Source organism: Symphalangus syndactylus, chromosome 9, assembly GCF_028878055.3.
Source record: "Symphalangus syndactylus isolate Jambi chromosome 9, NHGRI_mSymSyn1-v2.1_pri, whole genome shotgun sequence".
Classification (NCBI taxonomy): Eukaryota; Metazoa; Chordata; class Mammalia; order Primates; family Hylobatidae; genus Symphalangus; species Symphalangus syndactylus.
This window is the reverse complement of record NC_072431.2, coordinates 114,312,812-114,331,747: the sequence shown is the minus strand read 5'-3', so window position 1 is coordinate 114,331,747 and position 18,936 is coordinate 114,312,812.

Genomic DNA, 18,936 nt, shown 5'->3' with positions numbered 1-18,936 from the left:
GATTGATGATAGTATAATTCTAAATGGCCACAGAGAAATATCAGCTGAAATATGTATTAGGTGTTCTGGTATTTGGGTAACAGAAAGATGAGAACATGCTGAGATGAGTATTATAACAAAATGGACAAATTCAACAAGCCAAAAATTTAATAGACAAAATGCAAAGCAATTTAGCCAAATACAGTTAATTTAACAGATAATGCTTAAGGTTACATTTCCCAAAATCAGGCCTGTTATACAAATGCATCAGAAATACCTTTAAATCTCTTAAAATGCAGATTCCTGGGCTAAATGTATGACACATTGAATCATAATTTATATTTTAAGAAAAGATTTAGTGTAAAAGGATCTAATAATTTCCAGAATAAAATAATGAATGAGAATATCTGCCAAAATAGTGAATTTTATGGTTATAGAGATTCTACTGTTTAAAAAAATAAATTAAGCAAGAGCTGAATTAATTTCAAGTCTGATTTTTTTTTCAAGGCTACTGCATAGATGATACTGTATACTTTCTCTTCTAGCATACTAAAAGGCATAAAATGCTTTGCTTTTCTTTCCGCTGTGGGTTTTGTTAAGTTAGATCAGTGGTTTGGATGTTATGATAAATTCTGAATTAACTATCACATAGTGGTTTTAATAGGTATTGATGGTTCTTGCATACATGCATTATTTCTCCACCAGAAAAATCATTAAAGAATATTACAAAGAAAGAAAGAGAGAAAAAAAATTAGGCTTCATTCACACCTAAGGTATTATCAATGCCAGATTATGACTATAGCAGTGAAGTAAGATCTTTTCTTCTCCTAATTCTCACCCTTCTCAAATAAGCACTCCTCTCAAGACACAAGCAACCCACAGACCAAATACTGAATAGGGAAGGAGACTTGAACCAAGTGAAAAAGCACAAGAAAAGCAAACATTTTTAAACTACTCATTATTTCAATTATGATAAAATAGTGAAAACAAAAAAAGACAATCACACATCCAACACCCATTCTCTTCTACATTCTGTATCAGTCTCTGAATGAGGAGAAGCTTTAAACTGAATAAGAGACTGAAGCTTTGATGTAAGATTGAGTTGACTTTTAGAAACTTAAACAATGAGAGTGGTCCTTTACAACAAAATAATTAGAAAAGCTATGGGGTGTGTGAGAGTCAGGGAAGAAAAACATAGAGATTGCAAAAATGATGCTGTTGTTTTTTCTTGTACTCTACAAAGTTTGATTGTAAAATAAACAAATTACATTAATAAAAAGTTATCAAAAGGTGTCCACTATACTGACTGGACTCATAATTGAAGGAAAGACTAAAAGCATTCTTTAAAATGTGCTTATAGTGAATTTCATCAGCTGTCTCAGACTAGTAATTTTCTAATTTCAGAAAGAAAAAGTTTGTCAAACACAGTGTAAATGTCACAGATGATTGAATTGGAACATTTAGCTTGTTTGGGCATCCATGTAGAATTGTCAATGATTGCTGCAATATTTTTCTTAATTGAAGCATACTCTGAATAACTATTTTACAAAGTTACTGTTGGTAGTGATAACTAAGTATGGGTCCAATCTCTTAAATAAATTCTGTTGTAAGTAATTTAATTCTTAAAATAGCCTTCTACACAGGTTGAAGCAATCCTGGAAGGAATACCATGCATGTAAGCTAATGGCCTGGCGGGGTTCACAAGTATGGATGTGGGTTAATGCAAATGTAGTTAGCAGGATCATTCAGAACAGGGAGAGCTGGAGGAAGGGAAAAAAAGGTCAATATCAATGAGGTAAATTTGGCGAAGTCCAAAAGTAGGGGAAAGGATCAGAAAAGTGAAGTCAAGCAGAACGAGGTCATAATCACCTAAAATTGGAAGAAAATAGTGGTTGATGAAGACTACATATACACTTTAAACCCATATGTTAAAGTAAGACCAAGCTGTATATGCTGTTTTTTCAGCCAGATTTTTTCAGGCAACAATGTATATTTTGAGGATTGTCATTGACAATATAAAATTATTTACAATATCTTTTATTTTATTACATGTAGACTGTCATAACTAAGCACTGTTCATTTATGAACATTTAGTGTTTATAAAAATTATTCTCTAATTATAAATATCATAGGGAAAAACATCGTAATAAATACCCTTTGCACTATTTAACTATTTATCTTATGTATTCATTTTATCCAATAAAGCATATTTATGAAATGTTCATGTCCAAATGAATATGACCATACTTTTTCTAGCTTTTTGGAATTTAAAATTCTAATCTCTGGATATTTTAGATGATGATATGGCACAATTTGTGTAAATTCAGGAAAATTCCTAGTCCATGATATTAAGTAGAAAGAATAAGACATTAATGGTCTAGAAAGGTAAACTTGGTAATATAAGCACAAACAAGGAAACAGCTATGCAGAATTATCACATTGTTTGTCTATTAATTATGAGGATCAAAATCTTTTTCTCTGCTTCTTTAGAAATTTACATACTTTCCGCTGCATAAATGTCTTCTTTTGAGAAGTGTCTGTTCATGTCCTCTGCCCACTTTTTGATGGGGTTGTTTGTTTTTTTCTTGTAAATTTGTTTGAGTTCATTGTAGATTCTGGATATTAGCCCTTTGTCAGATGAGTAGGTTGCAAAAATTTTCTCCCATTGTGTAGGTTGCCTGTTCACTCTGATGATAGTTTCTTTTGCTGTGCAGAAGCTCTTTAGTTTAATGAGATCCCATTTGTCGATTTTGGCTTTTGTTGCCATTGCTTTTGGTGTTTTAGACATGAAGTCCTTGCCCACGCCTATGTCCTGAATGGTATTGCCTAGGTTTTCTTGTAGGATTTTAATGGTTTTAGGTCTAACATATAAGTCTTTAATCCATCTTGAATTAATTTTTGTATAAGGTGTAAGGAAGGGATCCAGTTGCAGCTTTCTACATATGGCTAGCCAGTTTTCCCAGCACCATTTATTAAATAGGGAATCCTTTCCCCATTTCTTGTTTTTGTCAGGTTTGTCAAAGATCAGATAGTTGTAGCTATGCGGCATCATTTCTGAGGGCTCTGTTCTCATCACTGGCCATCAGAGAAATGCAAATCAAAACCACAGTGAGATACCATCTCACACCAGTTAGAATGGCCATCATTAAAAAATCAGGAAACAACAGGTGCTGGAGAGGATGTGGAGAAATAGGAACACTTTTACACTGTTGGTGGGACTGTAAACTAGTTCAACCATTGTGGAAGTCAGTGTGGCGATTCCTCAGGGATCTCGAACTAGAAATACCATTTGACCCAGCCATCCCATTACTGGGTATATACCCAAAGGACTATAAATCATGCTGCTATAAAGACACATGCACACGTATGTTTATTGCGGCACTATTCACAATAGCAAAGAGTTGGAACCAACCCAAATGTCCAACAACGATAGACTGGATTAAGAAAATGTGGCACATATACACCATGGAATACTATGCAGCCATGAAAAATGATGAGTTCGTGTCCTTTGTAGGGACATGGATGAAACTGGAAAACATCATTCTCAGTAAACTATCGCAAGGACAAAAAACCAAACACCGCATGTTCTCACTCATAGGTGGGAATTGAACCATGAGAACTCATGGACACAGGAAGGGGAACATCACACTCCGGGGACTGTTGTGGGGTGGGGGGAGGGGGGAGGGACAGCATTAGGAGATACACCTAATGCTAAATGACGAGTTAATGGGTGCAGGAAATCAACATGGCACATGGATACATATGTAACAAAACTGCACATTGTGCACATGTACCCTAAAACACTAAAGTATAATAAAAAAAAAAAAGAAAAAAAAAAAAAAAAAAAAAAAAAAAAAAGAAATTTACATACTTTCCAAATGTTTTAATGTGAGCTCATGTAACATTTATATTCAAAACAAAGTAAACTAACATATAAACAAAATAAAACCTGTCTTGATGGGCTTGCTCAAGTTGACAGAGGTGCGGAATCCCTCTATCGTTTAGCTGATTTCTAAATGAAATAGCTATGAAGCTAAAACACAGGTCAATTTTAAAAGACAATACTCCTAGAAGTTTAGAAGAAAACACTTAAATGCTGACTCAGTTGCTGTCTACTCTTTAGATGTGATTTTAGACCAAAGTGATCCACCTGTGTACCAAAACAAGGGCCACTGTGGTCATTAAACATCTCAATTGTCTCCTGTATTAATTGTGAGTACTTCTGAACATGGAATTATGAATACTTTTCTATTTCAATATTAGACAGAATTGTTGTGTGTGCATTTTTTATACGAAGATATATTTAAACTAAGGAAATTATGAAGTTATTTTTATTTTGAAATAAAGCATCCATGAATAAAATTTCTGCCTGCATAATAGCATACCATAAAGTCCTAACCTAATTTATACAACTAATCTCTTATATTTTAATATTTAATTTGCTTCTGGATTTTTGCTACTGTAATCAAACTGACTATCTTGTGCCTTTGTGTAAATTTTGGGTCATGTTGCTGGGATAGATTCCAGTTTAAAATTCTCAATGTTTATTGTCAAATTGCTTTTCAAAAGCTTTTGTTCTACATTAACTCTAATGTATAAGAGAGGAAGATTACATAACTTGGCAGATTCTGTCTCTTCTTTTTGGTCTTTGGCCATTTTCTTGGTGAAAAAGTCATACTAAGATGATTTTCATTTGTATTTCTTTTAACACTTGCAAAGCTGAATATTTACCTATATTTTATTTGAGTGATATGTACATTTAAATTTATAAGAAAATTTTTAATTTGTTTATTTATTTATCATATCAATATCAGAAAAATTCTCAAAGGCAGCCATGAATTTTAAAAGCTCCTTTGAATACAAAATGTAGTTGATGGTATCTGATAGGAATTTATATCTTACCTAGTTTTTTAACTTTCTGGTTTCACCATCCTGGAGAAGCGACAGTCATTCTCAGAGGGATAATACTGAGAGGGTGACCTTATTGATTCAGCAATAAAGAGATACGCAAGGGAAGACAGTGGAGTAGGTTGAACTGTGTCTCTCAAAAAGATACATGCAAGTTCTATCCCTCAACACTTGTAAATGTGACCTTATTTGGAAATAGGTCTCTGTAGGCATAATTAATTTAAGGTGAAGTTATACTGAATTAAGGTGAGCACTATATTCAATTACTGCTATCTTTAAAAGAAAAAGCAGAGAAAGATTCAGACACAGAGATACAGGGAAGATGCCATATGACAATAAAGTCAGAGATTATGTAAAGTAAATATAATTCCCATTATAAAAAGATCAAAATTAAGTATTATAAAAGTTGAGTAACCTGCTGTTTTATGAGACTATATGTAGGGATTCTTACATAATTCCGAATCGTCAATAAAACAACAATAATATAATTTTTAAAAATATATATTTATTGAACATCAATACGCTTTCAAGGACTGTTATAGACACTGTAGATACAACAATTTTCAAAATAGACAAAAATGTGTGCCCTGGAGAAGCTTCAGTATAATGGAGGCAGAAAGATATTAAAATAAGTAAGGAAAGGTATAGTATCTTCATGGTGATAAGAATTATGGAGAAAATTAGAGGAACAAAGATTTGTAGAAGTGAGATTTAATTTTCAAGGAAAGCTTTACTGAGCAGGTGTCATTTGAACAAAGACCTGAAAAACAAGAGAGGTAGTTGTGCAAATATATGAAGGAAGATACTTCAGGCAAATGCCTGAGTGAGAGGTAGCATGGCAAGTGTGTGAAATGGCTTGGGCAACATTGTAGCTGGGTGAGAGTAAGAAGTCAGAAAAACTTTAAAAGTCTAGTTTGTGTAGGGCTTATAGATAATGTAAAGATGTTGCCCTTATTTGGGAATGAATGGGATGTTATTAGAGACTATTAAGCAGAGGAGTGGTGTGATGTTACTCATTTAGTGACATATAACTTTTTCAGATTATATAAATGTAATAAGGTACATACCTTTTGGTTCATAAATTAAACAGATAATTTTATTTCAAGTTTGCATCTGACCAGTTTTAAAGTACTGTTCCTGACCCTGACTTTAGGTTCCATGAAACTGTGTATTATTTTGAGAAAAGGAAGGAGAAAAACTGAAACTAAATTCTCTATTATTTTATGTCTGCATTAATAAGGGGAATGGATAGATAGATAGATAGATAGATAGATAGATAGATAGATAGATAGATAGAGAGACAGCTAGATAACAAGAAGCATACATACTTCTTATTAGGTATGCCTTTAGATTGAAAAGAAATAAAATCTTTTGGCACATCCCAGGGTGGCTGGTATTATTAGTGTTTGATTTTTTTTAATTGCTCAGCATTTGTTTCACATCTTTTTTTTTCTACCAATATATACTAGCTGTAGTGGAAATGATTAATTGTTTTACTTAGATAATGAGATACTGTATCCAAACTCTTTGAAGAGGAATATATATCCCATAAAGACCCAAGGTGTAGGACTGGATCAAATAACAAATTGATATCTGGAATTTTCTTTGTTCAGAAAAGTGGTGATTCTATTTTCAGCTGCAATGCATATTCTCATATAGATGTGGGACTTTTAAAGGTGTTTGCATATTTTTCAAGAAGGCATGTGAAAATGTTGAGCTGTCTTCAGAGTGGATGCAATGGACTTCGTTTTTTCTATATATAGTACATATTTACCATTCTCGTTATCTCTCTCTGTCTCTCTCTGTCTCTCTCTCTCTCTGTCTCTCTCTCTGTGTGTGTGTGTGTGTGTGTGTGTGTGTGTGTGTGTGTGTGTGATCATCTTTCTCTATTCTCATTTCTGTGTTTCTGAAGAGTTGGTATGATCCCTGAATTGGATAGTGAACATGGGATTCAGATCTGACTAATTCCATAGATTTTCTTCTATGAGTAGTTCGAGGAGACATACATCAATCATACACATTCGGAATCAGTAAAGGATAAAGAGCCTTTCCCCTGTGATTGTTGGGAGATGTTCCAGGCACTTTTTTTTAACAGGGGGAATGTGAGGTTAGAATCGTTGGGAGACGCCATGCATGAAAGGCAAAGTGCAAAGGCAGAACTAAGAGATAAGTGAACTCCTAGATAAGCCTATCTTAAATTGGATCTATCCACAAGTGTCTTGATTATATAGCAAATACATTCATTTTCTATCAGTTTGAATCAGATTTTAGTCACAGTGAAGACAGCAATATCTTAACTGATCCACTAAACAATTCAGAAGTATTCTGTTACAAAACCAAATTAATGTGGTTAGCCTCAGTTTCCTCTATTTAATTACTCCACCCCCTTCTGCCCTTAAACAGTTACACACATGAAGATGTTAAAGAATTTAAGAAATTTACAGTAAATCATATCTACAAAGCTTATGTGTGAGAACTATGACATTCAATTTCTCACTCATGTTTATTGATTTTCTTTGTAATAATCCTCATGATTTGGTCCTAAATTAACCAGATTATTTTCTGTAACATTCCTGTAAATATAGTGGAATTGAAAAAAAAGTACACAATAATGTCTTTCTGTCAGATGCTTTTATTACTGAAATTATTTAACATCTCTATGATCTTTTAACTGTACCACCCAATAAAAGAACAACATCGTGAGAGTTAAAGGTCTGCTTTAAGTCCATCTCCACCTTGAGCCAATTCTGCTATTTAAATTCCTTCTGCTTTCTCCATTCTTTCATAGTATGATATTTTTTCCTGTCATGTTGCTATTTGTTGTTCATAAATTCCAATGTATAACCAGTGCATGCAAATCACAATGTTTTTATGAGGATAGGGGTTTAGTGCAAGTACAGAGATTTATGACACCATATATTTTTTTACTCACTATTAGTCACACAGGCATTTTAATGTAGAGATTAATTTTTAATAACTCTTCTATTTGCATCTCAGGACTTATTGATTTGAAACATGGTGGTGGTGGTGATCAGGATATCTTTTTATAGTCAAAGGAACTTTAAATAAGCTTTTTCCATAAAGCCACACATTTCTTGTAGTCATATTTTCTGAGCTGAACAAAATGCTTTGTTGTTTGAAAATGATCATAGTGGACATATTATATTTTGTGGCTGATCAAAAGTATTTTATTTTGAAGATACTGTGTAATATATTCATTTCACAATAAGAAGAAAGAAACTCATTTTCTTTTCTATTTAAAAACATATGCAAAATAAATGCAAAGGACTATAAGTTAGTAAGAATGTGAGAAGTTCGTGGGGTACCTTCTTTTATTATGCCCACACAACCAAAACCTAACTCCTATTGTTTCTTGAAATTTGAAATTGTAATATATGAGTAAATTAAAAAGTTGAAACCCTAGTAGTAATATACTATTAAATTTAGTTCCCAAAGAAATTCAGAAGCAAACCCCCCATTTTAAACTGAGAAATAACACACACACACAATGATAAGGAATACTCATTAAGTCTCTAAATGTGTAAATGAACAACAACTGGGGTCAACTAATGGTGCATTCATAGAATGATATATAGTTATTCTAATGCAGATGATAAGATAATATTAATGACATTAACAAGTCATGATGTTTTAAGTGAAAAGGGATTCATGAGTAAAAATCTATTCTTGAAAGGAAGAAATGTATATACATTCATGCAGAAAATGCTATCATAATAAATTACAATATGATAATTGTTGTTGCTTGGTAGTATGTTGACAAGTGTTTTTATTTTCACTTTTATCCATATTTTTAGAAGTCTTCTTAAATGTATTACATTAATTTTGAATAAATTAATATAATAAAATACATTCTTACAGGCATCTTGAGAGACATATAAGTAAGATAAAACGAATCCTTTCATCCAAGAAAGGTAAAAAGAATGAGGGGAGACTTCTTTTCATAGTAATGATAAACTTAGTTTTTTGTTTGTTTGTTTGTTTGTTTTTTTGAGATGGAGTTTTGCTCTGTGCCCTGGCTGGAGTGCAGTGGCGCAATCTCCGCTCACTGCAAGCTCCGCCTCCCAGGCTCACGCCATTCTCCTGCCTCAGCCTCCGGAGTAGCTGGGACTACAGGCGCCCGCCACCACGCCCGGAGAATTTTTTGTATTTTTAGTGGAGACTGGGTTTCACCGTGTTAGCCAGGATAGTCTCGATCTCTTGACCTCGTGATCCGCCCGCCTCGGCCTCCCAAAGTGCTGGGATTACAGGCATGAGCCACCACGTCCGGCCAAACTTAGTTGTTTTGACTAACCTTCATGCTCCATGAAGCACGGAAACCAGGTAAGTTATATAAAATATAAACACATCTTCCTAGAAGCATAAAATAGTTACTGGGTGCTATGAACTGAATTGTGCCTCCCCAAAGTTTATATGTTGAGTCCCTAGCCCGCATGGGATGATATTTGGAGGTGGAGATTTGGGGAAGTGATTAGGTTCAGATGAGGTCATGAAGTTGGGGCCCTCCCTTAGACACCATATCTGTCAGCACTTTGATTTTAGACTTGGTAGCCTCCAAAACTATGGAAAATAAATTTCTAGGTTGCTTAAGCCTATCAGTCTGCGGTATTTTGTCAAAGCAGCCTAACTGATTCAGATACTAGGAACGTATGAAAATATTGTGCCACTATCTACGAGATGAAAATTTAGACAGGCAAGCAGGCAAAAACTATTATTAGAAGGAAGATTTTCTGATCGAGAAAAAGTGGCTTAGAGACTTAGCAAATCTCTGGGAGCCTTGCTCTGGAAAACATCTAGATCTTGCAAAAAATGAGGGCCCTAGTTAAATAGCTCCAACTTAGTATTGGGAACTTGAAAGGCTAAAGAAGTTAATGTGAATTGAAAGCTAATCAACATTCACATTGGATGTTGGTCTTTGAATCATTTAGATGGCCTAGAATAATCTCAAGCCTTCAAATGTGATGATTCCAGATGGCCAGTGCTCCCAGATGTATGTGGAATAAAACAAATTTGATATGCATCTATATGAGGGAAGATAACATCACCCTAGCCCTCAAATTACTTATATTTGTATTTTCAAACACATTGTCCTACCCTCTCAAATATAACCAAGGCTGTAAAGAAATAAAACAAGGTAAATGAGAACCAGCACAAACAACATGTAATAAAAACAGACAACAGATATTACAAATAGTGGAATTACGATTATAGATAGTGAAATGGGTATACTTAATATACTTAGGGAAATAATAGCTGATATTGAAAATGTCCGCAGGAAATTGGAAATTATATAAGGTACTATTCAGAATTTTAAAATAAAAATAATTTAAAACTTCTAAAACTTAAAAAAAGTAACAATCCAAATTAAGAACCCAATGGGTGGATTACACAGCAGATTAGATGAAAGAAACTATCCCACACAAAGCATGGAGAAGAAATGTAAGAGAGAATAAGAGAAAATAGACCAGGTAAACCTAAGCTTAATTTAATTAGTGACTCAGAAATATTAAAAAGGGGAAATGGGGCAGAGGTTAACATGAAGAGACAAGGGTTAAGAATCTTCCAAAACTGATGGATGCTATCATTCAGAGATTCAAAAGTCTCAATAATTTTCAAGAAATATAAATAAAATATTTATACCTACAAACACTATAGTGAATGTGCTGAAAACAAAGACATTAAGGAGTGAGGGGTAAAGGTGAAAACCTTTAAATCAACCAAATATTAAAAAGATTCTCATTAAGGATTTCACTTTTAACCATAAAAGGCAAATAAAATACCTGCCATTTTATAAATTTCTTGCAAAACTAAACCTGCCTGTACTGTATGATCCAGCAATGGCATTCCTTGGCATTTACTCAAATGAATTGAAACATACCTACACAAAATCTGCACAGGGATATACATAACAGTTTTATTCATAATTGCCCAAACTTGGAAGCCACCAAGATGTCCTTCCTTATGTGAGTAGATAAGTAAACTGTGGTACATCTATACAATGTAATACTGTTCAGCTTTAAAACAGACATGAGCTATTAAGCCATGAAAAGACATGGAGGAAACTTAAATGCATATTACTAAGCAAAAGAAGCCATTCTGAAATGGCTACATATGATTCCAACTATATGACCTTCTGGAAAATGCAAAACTATGGAGATAGTAAGATGATCAGCAGTTGCCGGGGGTTTGGGAAAAAAGAGGAAAAGTAGGCAGAGCACAGAGAATTTGTAGAGCAGTGAACTACTCTGTATGATACCATATAATAGCAGATACATGTCATTATACATTTGTCTAAACCTATAGAATGTACAACACCAAGAGTCAACCCTAATGAAAACTATGTGCTCTGGGTGATAAAGTTGTGTCACTGTAGGTTCATCAGCTGTAACTAATGTACCACTTTGGTGCGGGATGTTGGTCATGGAGGGGGGCTGTGCATTTGTGGGGACAGGGAGTATATGGACTATCTCTGTATCTTTCACTCAATGTTACTGTGAACCTAAAACTGCTCTTTAAGAAAAGGCTATATAAAAGAAAAGAAACAAAAATAAGAAAATATCTGCCAATTAAAATTACACTAACTGAAAATATACAAGAATCATGATAAATTAAATATAAATTCAGTGAAACAAAAAGAAACTTACAAAAATATAAATACTAAAGGTTGAGTTTAATCAGAAGGAAAACACATTCAAATGGGAAAGGATACACGGCCTGGAATATATAGGAAGGCAAAGAAAATGCACACAGGAATAAATAAATGAAAATAGAAAAATTATGTGCATAACTTTAAGTGAGAATGAATTGTTTAAAATAATAATCACATTTCATAACAGTAATAATAATATCTTATAAGTTGTAAGCAGAAAAATAAAATTAAACTTTTCAAATATCCCTGCATTTTACTTTGAGAGAAGGGCAAAATTATCAATTAACATTAGAATTCGATAAATCAAGGATTAAATTTTAATGTCTATAACTAAAAAGGTATTTAACTATCAAACTAATAAAGGGAATACAAATAAAAGATCATCGATCATATCAAAATTTGATGGTAATACATAGATAAACCAGGTGAACACTAACCAGAGCAAAGCTTACATAATTACATTAGTAATACAAAATAGATGTTAAAGCAACATTATAACTAAATAACTGTAATAACTATAACTAGATAACTACTATAACTATAAATGAATCATGATGAAACATGCTTTAATTAACCAGGACGATACTAAATGTAAATTTATATACATTTATTAAAACAGTCTCAGAGGGGTTTTAAGATGGCTGACTAGAAGCATTTCATGCCCACCTCCTTTACTTAGAAAAACCTAAATAAGCCGGGCATGGTGGCTCATGCTTGTAATCCCAGCACTTTGGGAGGCCGAGGAGGGTGGATCACGAGGTCAGGAGATCGAGACCATGATGAAACTCCGTCTCTACTAAAAATACAAAAAATTAGCCGGGCGTAGTGGCAGGCGCCTGTAGTCCCAGCTACTCGGAGAGGCTGAGGCAGGAGAATGGCGTTAACCCGGGAGGCGGAGCTTGCAGTGAGCCGAGATTGCGCCACTGCACTCCAGCCAGGGCGACACAGCAAGACTCCATTTCAAAAAAAAAAAAAAAAAGAAAAACCTAAATAGTGTATAGACAACTGCACTTAGAATACATTATCCAAAGATCAGATAGTTGTAGATATGCGGCATTATTTCTGAGGGCTCTGTTCTGTTCCATTGATCTATGTCTCTGTTGTGGTACCAGTACCATGCTGTTTTGGTTATTGTAAGCCTTGTAGTATAGTTTGAAGTCAGGTAGCGTGATGCCTCCAGCTTTGTTCTTTTGGCTTAGGATTGACTTGGCGATGCGGGCTCTTTTTTGTTTCCATATGAACTTTAAAGTAGTTTTTTCCAATTCTGTGAAGAAAGTCCTTGGTAGCTTGATGGGATGGCATTGAATCTATAAATTACCTTGGGCAGTATGGCCATTTTCACGATATTGATTCTTCCAACCCATGAGCAGGGAATGTTCTTCCATTTGTTTGTATCCTCTTTTATTTCATTGAGCAGTGGTTTGTAGTTCTCCTTGAAGAGGTCCTTCACATCCCTTGTAAGTTGGATTCCTAGGTATTTTATTATCTTTGAAGCAATTGTGAATGGGAGTTCACTCATGATTTGGCTCTCTGTTTGTCTGTGATTGGTGTACAAGAATGCTTGTGATTTTTGTACATTATCCTGAGACTTTGCTGAAGTTGCTAATCAGCTTAAGGAGATTTGGGGCTGAGACAATGGGGTTTTCTAGATATACAATCATGTCATCTGCAAACAGGGACAATTTGACTTCCTCTTTTCCTAATTGAATACCCTTTATTTCCTTCTCCTGCCTGATTGCCCTGGCCAGAACTTCCAGCACTATGTTGAATAGGAGTGGTGAGAGAGGGCATCCCTGTCTTGTGCCAGTTTTCAAAGGGAATGCTTCCAGTTTTGGCCCATTCAGTATGATATTGGCTGTGGGTTTGTCATAGATAGCTCTTATTATTTTGAGATATGTCCCATCAATACCTAATTTATTGAGAGTTTTTAGCATGAAGCATTGTTGAATTTTATCAAAGGCCTTTTCTGCATCTATTGAGATAATCATGTGGTTTTTGTCTTTGGTTCTGTTTATATGCTGGATTACATTTATTGATTTGCCTATGTTGAACCAGCCTTGCATCCCAGGGATGAAGCCCACTTGATCATGGTGGATAAGCTTTTTGATGTGCTGCTGGATTCGGTTTGCCAGTATTTTATTGAGAATTTTTGCATCGATGTTCATCAAGGATATTGGTCTGAAATTTTCTTTTTTGGTTGTGTCTCTGCCAGGCTTTGGTATCAGGACAATGCTGGCCTCATAAAATGTGTCAGGGAGGAGTCCCTCTTTTTCTATTGATTGGAATAGTTTCAGAAGGAATGGTACCAGTTTCTCCTTGTACCTCTGGTGGAATTTGGCTGTGAATCCATCAGGTCCTGGACTCTTTTTAGTTGGTAAGCTATTGATTATTGCCACAATTTCAGAGCCTGTTATTGGTCTATTCAGAGATTCAACTTCTTCCTGGTTTAGTCTTGGAGGGTGTATTTGTCGAGGAATTTATCCATTTCTTCTAGATTTTCTAGTTTATTTGCATAGAGGTGTTTGTAGTATTCTCTGATGGTAGATTGTATTTCTGTGGGATCAGTGGTGATATCCCCTTTTTCATTTTTTTATTACATCTATTTGATTCTTCTCTCTTTTCTTCTTTATTAGTCTTGCTAGAAGTCTATCAATTTTGTTGATCTTTTCAAAAAACCAACTCCTAGATTCATTAATTTTTTGAAGGGTTTTTCGTGTCTCTATTTCCTTCAGTTCTGCTCTGATTTTAGTTATTTCTAGCCTTCTGCTAGCTTTTGAATGTGTTTGCTCTTGCTTTTCTAGTTCTTTTAATTGTGATGTTAGGGTGTCAATTTTGGATCTTTCCTGCTTTCTCTTGTGGGCATTTAGTGCTAAAAATTTCCCTCTGCACACTGCTTTGAATCTGAAATAGCCAGGCAAAAAACTACAAATGTAACCTGTTCTCACTTATATGTAGAGAGCAAAAATGAATCACATGAAGGTAAAGAGTGAGAAAATAGCAGAGATTGGGAAGGATGAGTTGGGGGGATGGAGGAGGAAGAAGACAAGTGGGTTAAAGAGTACAAACATATAATCAGAAAAAAGAATAAACTCAAATGTTTGATACCAGAGTAGGGTGACTGTAAAGTTTAAACAAATGTATTCCATGTGGGTGATAGACACTCTAAATGCCCTGACTTGATAGTTATGCATTATATACATGTTAACAAAATTTCACATGTATGCCATAAATTTATACAAATAAAAATCCAAAAAGTAGCCTTAAAAATTTACAACAAAACTATCCAGGCCGAAAGAGAAAATATAATTCAGAATCATAGTTGAATATGTATGTATATATTATATACACACACACACACACACACACACACACACACAGTTTTTGAGACAAGTTCTCACTGAGTGCAGCGGCACGATCTTCGCTCACTACCCCCTCTGCCTCTCAGGTCCAAGCGATTCTCCTTCCTCAGCCTTCTGAGTAGCTGCGATTACAGGTATGCACCACCATCCCCATTAATTTTTGTATTTTTAGTAGAGATGGGGTTTCACCATGTTGGCCAGGCTGGTCTTGAACTCCTGACCTCAGGTGATCCGCCTGCCTTGGCCTCCCAAAGTGCTGGGATTACTGGCGTGAGCCATCGCACCCAGCCAGAAATATGCTTGAATTGACCTATGCAGAATATTATACACAGCTGACACAGAATACACATTAAAGCAAAACATACATAGATTTTTTTTTTAGTTGACTATATGCTGGACCATAAAACGAGCCTCAGGAAATTCTAAAGATTTGAAACAAGAGTATATTTCTGATGACATTGCAACTAAACTAAAAATAAACAACAGAAATGAACATAGAGAATCCCCATTATGTTTAGAAATTTAGAAATATTTCTCAAAATCACTCTTGAATAACATTATATGACAATGGGCATTTAAGAATTAATTGAAATTAAAACTAAAAATACAAAATATAAAGATTGGATTACAGCTGATAATAAATTTATAGCATTACAAATTAATCAGCTAAAAAGTGCCTGTCGTTCAAATGTTAATATAATTATAGTTACATTAAATAAACCATATTTAGATCTTTATTTTGCTTTTTATTACCTGTCTTTACATGGAATATTCCCAACTTTATTTTCAGTAGTTTTTAATAAATATTCTCCAAAACATGTATTAATACATAAAAAATATGGTTAGATTTTTTTCTAGTAGAAAATAAGTGTGATTTAAGTGATGTTTTTACAATAAGGACTGATTATCCCAACTGAAATTTTGAAAAGCATTATAGGATGACTTAAAGTATCACATTAAAATATTTTAATGGAAAATGTATTAAAATTACTTAATATTTTCCCAACTGTCATAAGAGAGTGATAAATCCTTTTTAGAATATTCTCCCAAAATTAAGAAAGTGAACGAACTTAATAACTCAGTTGGTTTCTAATTCATTGCTTTCAAAAATTTAAAATTGTTTCCTAATACAGTCATCAAGTAGAATGTCATTAAAAATCATTTTTATAACATATTGCATGGATTTTGTCATAAATTCAGATAGTTTTCAAAATCTAAGCAACTTTGTAATTATAAAAATAGTCTCCTTCCACGTTTTTAAGTATTTTAATCTACTTTTTTAGTAAAACAAATTCACCTAATGCTAATATTTATTAAAATGAGAAAGTGGAATAGAATTGATTCGAGTCCTATTTGATTCTAGCAATAAATAATATTGATAAATTAATAAATAATGAAAATATAAATTCAACATAACTTATTGAAAAGTCATTTTTCGGTCAGGCGCAGTGGCTCATGCCTGTAGTACTAGCACTTTGGGAGGCTGAGGCAGGCAGATAGGTTGAGGCCAGGAGTTTGAGACCAGCCTGGGCAACATGGGAAAACCCTGTCTCCACAAAAAATACAAAAATTAACCATGCATAGTGGCGCCCCCTGTAGTCTCAGCTACTTCAAATGTTGAGGCAGGAGGATGGCTTGAGCCCAGGTGTTAGAGGCTATAGTAAACTGAGATTGTGCCACAATCTCAGTTTTTTGAGACCCTGTCTCAAAACAAAGAAAGTCATTTTTTTCAAGATTACCTTTTTGATTTAGTAATTATGTATCAAACTATATGATATATTTACAGTTATTTAGATTCATTTGTTGTACTTAATAAATAAAATGGTGATCTAAGCTATAAGAATTTTATTTTAATACTTAGTGCCTTGCATCACAAGAAAATTTTTAAATAAATGTATATAACATTGTTTCAGAGAATTAGGATTGAATGATGGATATTGTGGCAAGGCGTTAAGTGAGTTTATTAATTGAATATTAATATTTCCACCAATATTTTAGTTTTGAAACATTTTCTTAGTTTTGTGAAACTTCCCTCAAGAGCATGCCATTATTTGACAATAAGTGATCCCACTACCTGATTTACAATAAATCTAAATTGAAGTCATTAAAGAAAACCTCTCTGAAACCAATATATTTTGATGTTTCTGTTTGTGTGCATGTGTATTTGGGAGCAGGATTATCTTTTAATCTGGACAATGCATCACAGTGAAATTAAGAATAAGGGATGTTATGTTTTAAAAAATATGGTGAAAGAGAATTTTAAAAAGGAAAATAAGGCCCATTCTTATGCTGATTATCGGGCAAATTTAAATTAGAGTAGAATAATATGAAATTTGAGGGTCGGAAATTGATTCCCTAAATTTAATCTGGCAATATTCACATGGTAGAATTCTTCCAGTGTGATGGCATGGCCTAAAGGCTGAGAAACACTCAGGGTTTCCTGCACCTGCAATTTGTAGTAAAAGAGACCATTAACAGTAACACTGTAGGCCAATGTTTTTCAAACTGTAAGTTTTTACTGGATCATTAACGTGGTTTAGTAGGTTTCACTAAGTGTCTTTTGATTAATTATAATAATCCAGATTAGAAAATGTCTAGGTTTATCAAAATTAGTAACAACAAACATTATTTCAACAAATTGGTTACTGATTATGTTTATATTTATATACATATTGATATTTTTGTGCACACATACATATAGACATGTGTATGTATTGTGTTGTAAAATATATTTATTACTATGTGTAATATTTAAAACCTATAAAAGTTAGTACCTAGTGGCTTAGGCAATGCGATACAGACTAATGTTCAGTTTTTCTCATATATGGTATGGATTTCCTCCGAAAATACATTTCCTTTTTTTCTCTTATATTTTATATATTTTGCATTTTCTTTTTATATTTCAAATGCTACAAAACTTGGAATGAATGTAAAATGAACTGGCCCTAGTGCTAATTTACAGAAAGGTTTCCAGAATCCCATTTCTCAATAACTAGTCTACCCAACTAATGCTTTTAAGGATGGTCTTCATGGCAGGAAAAAATGAATCACGAAAATCAAATGAGGAGCCTGAGACTCTTCACAATTTTACAAACTGAAGAGTAAATTGAACCAAACCTTGTAATACAAAGTCACTTGGTTTTGTGTTGCATGATATGTAAATAGCTTTTTTCTATGTATATGTTTGCAGGATTTTTTAGTTATGATGGCTGACAATGATTAATTCACCTGCCTCTACTGCTCAATTGTAGTACTCATGTAAAACCAAGAGGACAGAAAATAAAATATTGGGAAATGTTAAAAAAAAAAAAAGAAAGAAAAAGCAATGACTATAGAATCCCAGAAGACTTTTTCAATTTCCAAAGAAGCAATGTGATGTCTTAAGGTGAGGAGTGCAAAGTAAAAAAGTTAATGAAGTGGCTCAACTTATAGATAAGGTCTATTTCCAGTGTATCACATTGCCTTCTATAATTCAGTGTGGCCATCAGATTTGTTTATCCCTACAAACAGCAATATATTTCTCAACATATATAAAGTATGCCTTTCTAAACTTCAGCACAGTTTTTCTCTATTAAGACTGCATGCTAGTAAAGTAAAAGGAAAAGAAAAAGGTCACAATGTAGTGTGGTAGCACAAAAGGGTCATCAATAATCCAATCTTCTCTTTTCTCAGTTTAGAGCTTGGGAACAAAAGAATCATAGAGTGTGTAACACAATATAAAGATATACAATACTAATTTCATCCTGAATTACATCTTCCATGTACAATGGATACATTCTTTCAACAACCCTCATCAACTCTTAATTCTTCAATAATTAAAAATAGCTGCATAAGGACAAGATTACACTCCAAAACAAATACAATTAGTCACTTAGAGAAGAATGCCAAGAGTTTTCTAATGATTCTTTGTTAGAATTATATTAAAAGCAATTTCTCCTGAACTGCTTGCAGGCTTTCTTTCTTATTCATCTTTACATCCAAAGAAATAATAAGCATATAGCACCCATTAAAAACATATTTGTG